The sequence below is a fragment of the Prosopis cineraria genome, unplaced genomic scaffold (genome assembly GCF_029017545.1).
Source record: "Prosopis cineraria cultivar Desert tree isolate PC_DT_omini unplaced genomic scaffold, ASM2901754v1 PC12, whole genome shotgun sequence".
NCBI classification, from domain to species: Eukaryota; Viridiplantae; Streptophyta; class Magnoliopsida; order Fabales; family Fabaceae; genus Prosopis; species Prosopis cineraria.
The window spans coordinates 37,456,806-37,466,246 of NW_026555343.1; positions in this window are offsets into that span (position 1 = coordinate 37,456,806).

Below are 9,441 nucleotides of genomic sequence, written 5' to 3' on the forward strand. Positions count from 1 at the left end.
AGTCGTATCATATGAAAGCACCTAACCCTAGTAAGACAATGCAAGAGCATATACATGCAACACAGCCAATGAATACTTCACTATTGCTTCTGCACAGTACAGTTATCAAGGCACTCATATGACTCCAAGTTGATTGGAGGGTTTGGTGAATCTAAATTTCACAACCTGGTTGGTTGGTTGGACATGTGTTCCTTTGTCCTTTTCCTTTCTACTCCCTTTACTCTCCAATATGTAAGATTCTTTTAACTATGTTTAGAAGAATTAAGAAAAGTAACTGAAAGTTTCTTGAATCGTTAAATAAGTAAACGATTATCACTGATTTTCAAAGATTTCATTCCAATTAAAATTAATACATTTTAATTAACATTTACTTTATTTTTTTTTCTGCTTTGCAAGGATCCAGCATGATGTGCATGAGGGGAATTTCAAATAACATAAAACATTTTTTTTTGTGCTCTAGAATTAATTTTAGCAATTTTAGTAAAGAAAATTTAAAAAAAATTCAAAGGGAAGTGAGAAGCAGGGGAGATTCGTCCCTACTATAAACTAATTCAATTGGCAGCTTGCAGACAAGCCTATCATCCACCAAAAATTTAATCATTATTGTATACATAGGATTCAAACTTGAAATTTTTAGTTAAGTTGGACCAATTTCATAGCCAGATGATCCAAAGCACCTAATCATATATTTACTTTCTTTCTTGTATAATATCCCTCTACTGTATATTTAATAATGGTATTGGTGAACAAGATTTTTTTTTTTGGGACCGGAGTGAACAAGAAAAATTTAATACTATCAACTTTGTACAAATTAAAGTATTCTACATTTTGGACAACCCTTAATTGGAAGAAATTAAAATGTCCTATATTTAAAATAGGAGGGATTGAAGTACTTCTTTCTTGGTGGACAACCTCCTCCGTTTCTATTTCTAACTTTTATTTATATTTCTACTAATCTTTCATGCATTATAAAAAAAATGCCACCATTTCCCTTTCATTTTTTCTTACTCTGTTGCACTTGGACATGGAATATTTTATGTAAAACAAAATTTACTCACCCAGTTCAAAATTATAAAACATTTTTAATTAATTTTTACTTTCAAGAAAATAGTTAACAAGATAAAAGATTATCTTCCAAGTAAATTTCATGTAATTTCACGCAGCTTTACATATAAACGAATTTTTGTATAACAGATTTAAAACATGTGCCATCAATCCCTCTCTCTTATTTATTACTATATTTGTTTAATTTAAACTATAGGGTATTAGGTAAGTTATGTACATTCACTCACACCCTTACTTTATTATATTTCATTCAAGTAACTAATGAGAATATATTAAATAAGTTAAATATTATATTTATTTTAATTAATAGTATGACTATAAAGTTTTTAGCAAAATAAAGATTTTAACAATTTTTTAAGAAACGTAAATTAATTAACTATAACATACTTCCCCCATCCCCATATATAGTAGATAGTGTTTTCTAAAAACTTATTTTATTCTTAAATATAAGGAGTGTCATGATGTTTTTAAGTAACTAAATAATTTTACCCTTATCTTAAAAAAAAGATGAGATATTGTAAGTTTTACCTACTATCATTATGATATTAATTATGACATTAGTAGAGGCAAAATTGAAAAGCCATTATGATTTTATATGATTCCAACTAAATAATAGCTTTTTGTTGATATATAGGATTGGATTAAAAACACTTTATATATAGGGATAGAGGGAGTATAGTATACATTATATTTTATTTTTTTAATAATAAAAAAACTACCATGTGTGTCTTTTTGTTTTTATTTATAAGCAAAACTATAAATTTTAACAAACATTTATCATATTTTTCTCAAATTGTTCCTTATAAAGTTAATGTTTATTTTCACTAGACAAATTTATTTTATTAATTATAGGGATAAATTAATCTTTTTTAATTTGAGACATAATCATTATACTTAACTAATTTTCTTAAATTATGTAAATTAATTATTTCCTTTGATTCTTTTTATAAGTCTCTTCCAATTACTTTATCAAATCTAATGAGATATTGTTAGATTGTTAATATTGTCTCAAAATGAAAAGATATTTTCCAACTTACTCTTAATAAATGTACCATAAACGTTTTTTCTCTCACGGAACTTCTTATTTCCACTCATCAGAAAATTGTAAAAAAGATAAAATAGAAAGAAATTCATTAATGACTCATGTTTTTAATAGAAAGTCACTTATAAAAAGAAATATAATTTTTTTTAAAAAAAACTTATATATAAGATCAGATAGAGTTTTTTTCTTTTACATTTAAAAATAGAGGATATAGAAGGAAGCTGGGAAGGAGGACTCGACAGTAAAGGTGGAGAGACCACAATCAAAAAAAAAAAAAAAAGCAAAGAAAGAAAGAAAGTGCAGAGACAGCTTTTGAGGAAGTTTTCAGCTAATTTTGTTATAAAAAAGAGAAACCGCAACGCAAAACATGGAATTTTTTGGAAATAATGAACAACTAATGGTCTCGATCTTACATTGAATTTTAGTTCTGAATTCAACGAACTCTCATTTATACATATCCACAAACCAGACCCCATAAACAAAGTCCACACACATGACACGTATGATATTATACTATATACTTGTACGTACTAAATGCTGAAAGCTACCACATCTCTCTCACAAAGGACAAATTATAATTTAATTGCCTGTTGTCTATGCATTTATTGAAATTAAATTGATTCGGAGATTTTTCTATCTGTCTACAACCAAAGATTCAAAATCTATAACACAATCCATAATTTTCCTAGATGATTATGTTTCAAAATTGAATCAAATTACATCAATATGAGTCAGACTTAATTTAAATAGGATGAAATTCTCCCCACATGGCATTTTCCTTTATAAAACTTGAATATTGAATATTTTACTCAAGAGATGTTTAGTTTTTTTTAATAATCATTTGACCCCATGGTTATTGCATTGCAGAAGAAAATTAAGTAGATATATATAAAAGATTTGCCCAATATATCAAAATTAAATGAGATCAAGTCTAACCATGCATACTCTCTCTGTCTTTTTATCAAATCCGCGGTACCGGATAGTTATATTGGAACTTGACTAATTCGAGTCAAATCAAGATGGATCACAAGGGCATCAAAACTTTCTTAATGAGTTTCTAACATAATTATATTTCTTGTTAGTGTTTGAATCTGAGACCATTGATTAAACTAACGCATTTTCGAATTAACCAAACTATACAGTTAGAGCCTATAATTTGAATTAAGTTTGACGAATCAGCTCTAACATAATCGAAAAAAGTTGAATTCGAGCCTAATTATATGAGTTTTTTAAGAGGATATAATGTTTTAAGCCCGACCCTAATTAAACTCGACTCAAATAAGCCCGACTACTAGAATTTTTAACTCTATATATGTAGAGTCTGTAATTTTGATCAAGTCTAACAGGTCAACTTGAACTCAGAAAAAAAGTTAGGATTGTACTTGGTTATATAAGCTTTTTAAAAAGAATAAGATACTTTAAGCTTAATCTAAATAAGATCAGCTTGAATTGAGCCCAACCCAAATGAACTTGGCCTGCATGAATTACTGACTCTATGCATGTACAATGGTTGGTAGTCTAACCCTACCCTCTTAGGCTTGATGATTAGTAATATTTTTAATGAGAATCACATTCAAAGATTATTCAAGCAAATTATTCATAGATAGAGCTAACAACGAACAAGTCTCGTTTAAGGAAAAAAAAATGTGTTCTCATTTTAACAATAAGTTATTTTGTATTGGTCATTATCTATGAATAATTTTCTGAAATGGTTGGATGTGATTCTCCCTTATCTTTAAGTGTGAAAAGTCAATTATATACTATAACCTTATATAATATACCATATAGTTGTACATATAATAAATTCATAATGTATTATGTCATATAATTAATCAGGCCTTATACAATCAGCATCAATCTGGCTATCTTGATATCTATACATGCACCCATTATTATTATCTTGGTGAGATCAGTAATATTCTTTACTAAAGGCAGAGTCTAATTTTCTTGATAATACAAATGGCAATTAATCAAGTGTTTCCATCCCCACTAAGTAAAACAACTCACATTATCCAATATTGAAAACCATTTGTTATTTTCATTTTCGTTAATTCAAATGCACGAGGCAATACTTAAATTTGATATTATTAATGCTTAATATTTATATTTTACTTGAGACATGGCAAAATAAAAAGTCACTCCTGATAGATGGCAGTCTTAGCGAAAGAGGTTAGGTTTATTCATTTATGCATGATGACTAAGGTTTGAGCATATACGCATGCATGAAGAAAAAGTTTTTAGAAAAATTCTATTAACTTAGAAACTTCGACCCAAAAAATAAAATTTAGACACTTGATATAAACTCAGGGTCAGATTACTCATAGGTTGATGGATTTATAATAATAAATTCATGCTTTGCAGGCAAAATGTGGTCACTAAAAAGAAGGCTACTCCTAATCACAATATTAATAAAAAATTAATTAAAGCAATTATTTTTTGAGATGATAGTACTAGAAAATTAAATATCAAAATAGCTTTTCATTTTCTCGAAGTGAGTCCATTCAACTTCAGAACTATAGCTAGCATCCAATGCAGATTTTGAAGAGTGAAGGACATATTCGAAATTTTTTAGAAAAAATGGTAACAAAGGCCATAAATAATGTTAATGATATCAAGCTCGCCAATAAAATATTAATGGTGTCACTGTATTTTAAAAAAAAATTAAAAATTTCCCTCAATGTCCATAAAATTAAATTACTATCGGTATATTTGAAAATTATTAATCACACCATTTAAAATCATAACATGGATGTTCAAATTTTTTTTTCCCTAAAAAACAAATGATAATCATCTTTTCAACACCGAAAAAAATCATATAATTTTAAAAAGTGAGGATGATAATTTTGAGAAACATAATAAATAATAATCAAAATAAAATTTTAATTTTTAATGATTTGCTATCTCTTATATAACCATTCAATATTTGGTATTATAAGTAGATATCTTATTAGTTATTATTATGATGACCATTGGAATAGCTTATTTTAAATATAATTTTTGCTTTTAAGGTAATATAAGTAATGAAATATTTAACTTTCAATTTGCTTTTAAATTTAATAATTAAATAATGCTTGAAAATATAAAATATGAATATAGTAGAACACGTTTATTCCGGTGTCCACGTGTAACGGCTATTCCAATACGCTTCACACATGTTTGACCAGTCGGCTCATACGAGCAAAGTCAGCAGAGCCATGAGCCACAGGAGCCGAAAGGTGAAAGGCTTGAAGGTGAAGCCAAACAAGAAAGTCCATTTACAATTGAATTGGCCTGTCGAGAGAATAAATAAATATTTAATTCATTAAATTTCATTGTGTCTTTATATCAATTAAAGTGTTGAAAACTGGGAATATGCAATTAATGGATTTGCATCCAAGCTCGCTCCCATTCTTTAAATCTAAAGTGGAAAGTGCATTTCTTAAAAGTCAAATTTATTAATCTTCTTATCTTAGACATTAATTAAAGTTCCTAATCTCCATTGTCAGCAATAAAATGGAAGTATTATTAATTATTAAAAATTTAATTATGGTTTAACCACTAAAAAAAGATTTTGATAATTAATTAAATGCTTTTAAATATACTACTATTATGAAACATGGCCGCCATATTTAAAATTATTTGGTCATCTTTTAAAGTAATTTTCGTTTTAAATTCTAATAGAATATTAAATTTTAATAATTTTTCCTTATTAAATTGTGATTTTATGTAGATGGAAATTAAATAAGAAATAGTTAAAGAACTAGTCGGAAATTATTTTAGCCAAGCATAATTAAGAATTTGTATAATCTAATTATTGAATAGTCATTTTATTTTTTAAATGTAAAAATGAAATGTTTTAGAGAGCAAAATAAGCATATAAAATGTTTCCTTTGTTATTTTTTAAATGCCACGTTCTACAAGTGTTTTATGGTCATGTATTTATAAGTTACTTTAAAAAATCCATGATGAAATTAATTTGTTTAAATTCGTGGTACTAATAAGTATATTTGTGGATGGGAGAGGAATTTGAAGAAATGAGCAAGATTGGGTTAACATTTATTATAGTTAATTAATAAAGGATAATATTGCAAAGATGAGACAATTTTAAGGATGAAAATTAAATTTAACAAGCCTTTTTAGTCTTGTAAAATTACTCCCTCGATCGTCTCATATGTATAAGTTAATTAACTTTTTAAATATTATTCCTATTGTAATTTTCTAGGAGACAACATGAAGTCTGACGCAATGTTCCACCCAAAAAAAAAAAAAAGTATGATGCAATGTTTTCTATACTCTAAATTAATAAGGGTAAAATTAAAAAAAAATCTTTAACAGGGTTATAAATTAATATTCTATAATTAATTTTATAAAATAATTAGAAGTAACTTATAATAAAATTAAAGTGAGTAGTTGAGAATAATCCACAAAGGTAATGCAATTTTTCGTCCCTTATATTTGAAAAAATTATTCATTTAATATTTTAAATTTAATTTCAATTATTTTACTCTCTCCATTTAAAAATGTAAGGCATTTTTTAAGTAATTAGATGTTAAAAAATGTAAAATATTTTCATTTTTTGAGATGTAATTATTATTAATTTTTTAAAAGTATTCATATTAATAGTGATTTTATATGTATTATAGGGTGTTTAATAGAGGTAAATATAGAAAGATATGATTAGTTTAAAAGTAAGCAACTACTTTATTAGAGGTGAGATTCGATTATAATTGTCTTATACTTTTAAATGAAAATAGTAGTTCTTAACGTTTTATAGACTTATCTTGCAATAACGCGAACTTAATGAGGGAAAAACAACATATTCAATAGACAAGCCCCATAAATTGGAAAAAAAAAAAAAAGGTCACGTAAGTTACTTAATCTACATGTACGTTATACATCAAACGCCTAATTTATACTTTAGCTTTTTTAAAGGCCACTTTATCTTACAAATTCAGAAGACTAGTTCGATAATAAAAACAAATATTAAAAATTGAAATAATAGAAATTAAATATGAACAACCGAATTGACAACTTCCCCATCCATAAAGCTGAAAGTTACATGATCCTAATTTTATATATAGAATGGACACTTTAACCACGCAATCTTTTTTTCTTTAAAAAAACATATTCTTGGATAGGACAATAGGATGGAATTGACTGGAATTGGGAGTGATTATTATTAAAAAAATGACAGAGAGATATTAAAAATGATCAATTTAATTTAGGTCTCATGTATTGAACTTTAAAAATTTATAAATTTGACTCTTAATTTATAATTTTGTTATGATAAATTTATAATTTATTTTTTATATTTTAATTTGATTAAAAATAAATAAATTTTTTTATTAAAATTTAAAATATAAGTTACAAATATATCATAATGAAGTTATAAAATTAAGAATTAAACTTATAAATTTTTAAAATTAAACACTTAAAATTTAAATTAAATTAAGTAACTCTCTTGAAACCCATCCGTTGTTCTCCCTTATTATAAAGGCCACATTTAATGTGTTTCTGTCTGCTCAAAAAGACAAAGGACAAAAAGATTTCATGTCATTCGGTGAGTTATAACAGGGTTATAATAAAAGGAAAATTGCACTTCAAGTCCTTATAGTCAATATATTTGCATTAAATGTTCAACAAAATAATTTTTAATGTTATTTATAGAAATTTTTTTAATAATTTAATTTAAATAATTATAAAATTGTGTTAATTTACTTTCCATTTATATTGTTATACTATAATATATCTATTTAATATTAATGATGATAATTAGTATTATTAATTACACATATCATTATGCATAGAACGATATGAAAAAAGTATCCATTACAAGTTATTTTTTTGAAAAAAAGTTTCTATAAAATGAACGCCCATTTAAAAATTGTATATAACTTGCGCATTCCACGTGTATTTCACTAGTTTGCATTAAATATTCAATAAAATCTGATATAATCTTACATGTCCAAATGGCTCACTTGTAATTAAGATTTTGGGTGCAAAAGACAAAAAATGACGTGGTGTGAATCCCGAAATAAGAAGAAGCGGTGGCATCCGTACATAAATAACTTTAATGAGAATCACATCCAAGGATAACTTTAAAAAAGATATTTATGGACAAATATTAATATAAAATAAATTATTGTTGAAATAATATCGTAACTTATTTTTTTAATTTTTTTAAGATGAGATTTTGTTATTAATCATTATTTATGAATAAATAACTTGAGTGATTTTTGAATATAATTCATCCTTTTTTTAATTTGACCAAGTTGAATATAATTCTTCCCAACTATTGGTATTCCCAGCTCGTATAATACAGTACGGTGTGTTATAACTTAATAAACCATAACTTTTTTCTTTAGGAAAATGAAGTTATGGTTATGAATAACTCCGTACAAGTTCAGTTCAAAAGAAATCAGCACCAGCGCACTAGGGACAAAACGCAACAAATATGACCTGTGATGTAGGACACCTTATATATGTATGTATAAATCAGAAACTAAACTATGATTTTTTTTTGGGTTAATACATAATTTAAATTTTAAATTATAAATTTAGAGGTGATTTGAACCTAAACTTTTAAAAGATATCTTTTAAATCTTAGACAATTAATATTAAAATAATTTTATCCTTACAGTTAACTTTCAATAAACGTTTCTTAAATTAGGATTTAGTGTGTAATTTTTATCAAAATTTATCCTCCATCTCCCTCCTCCTACCTTCATTTGATAACAATTATATATTAGGTCTCAATTTGACAGACATTAGTTGAAAGTTAATGGTAGGAGTGAAATTACTTCAACTTTAATTATTTAAAATTAAAATGTACTTTTTAATAATTTATGGTTCAAATTCCTAAATCTATAGTTTATGGTCCAAATTACATATTAACCATTTCTTATTTAGGATGAATTTGATGCAAGTTAATTCATAATTTATGAGGCACTTTTTTTTTAAGTTCTAGCTACATTTCAATTTATATATTTTGTATAATTTTAAGAGAAATTAATGAATTTTACATAAAAGGCCCCAAAGACTATATCAAACAATTAATGGTTATAATGAATTCTGATTAGACATTAAGAGGGTTGATTATAATTAAATAAGGATAAATTAAAAAAACTTGAGATATCAAATACTTTTTCAGTTGGCATGAATTAGTTAAAAATACTTTATAGTAATAGTAAATTAGGGGTCAGAAATATTTTTTTAAATATATGTATTTTAACAATATGTGTGTGTGTTCATTTTGTGACATAATTTATGGTTATTTTTTTAGTAGGCATGAATTAGGTAAAATGCTTTTTACAATAATAGTAAATGGAGGGAGTATTTTGTTTAAAATAAATTTT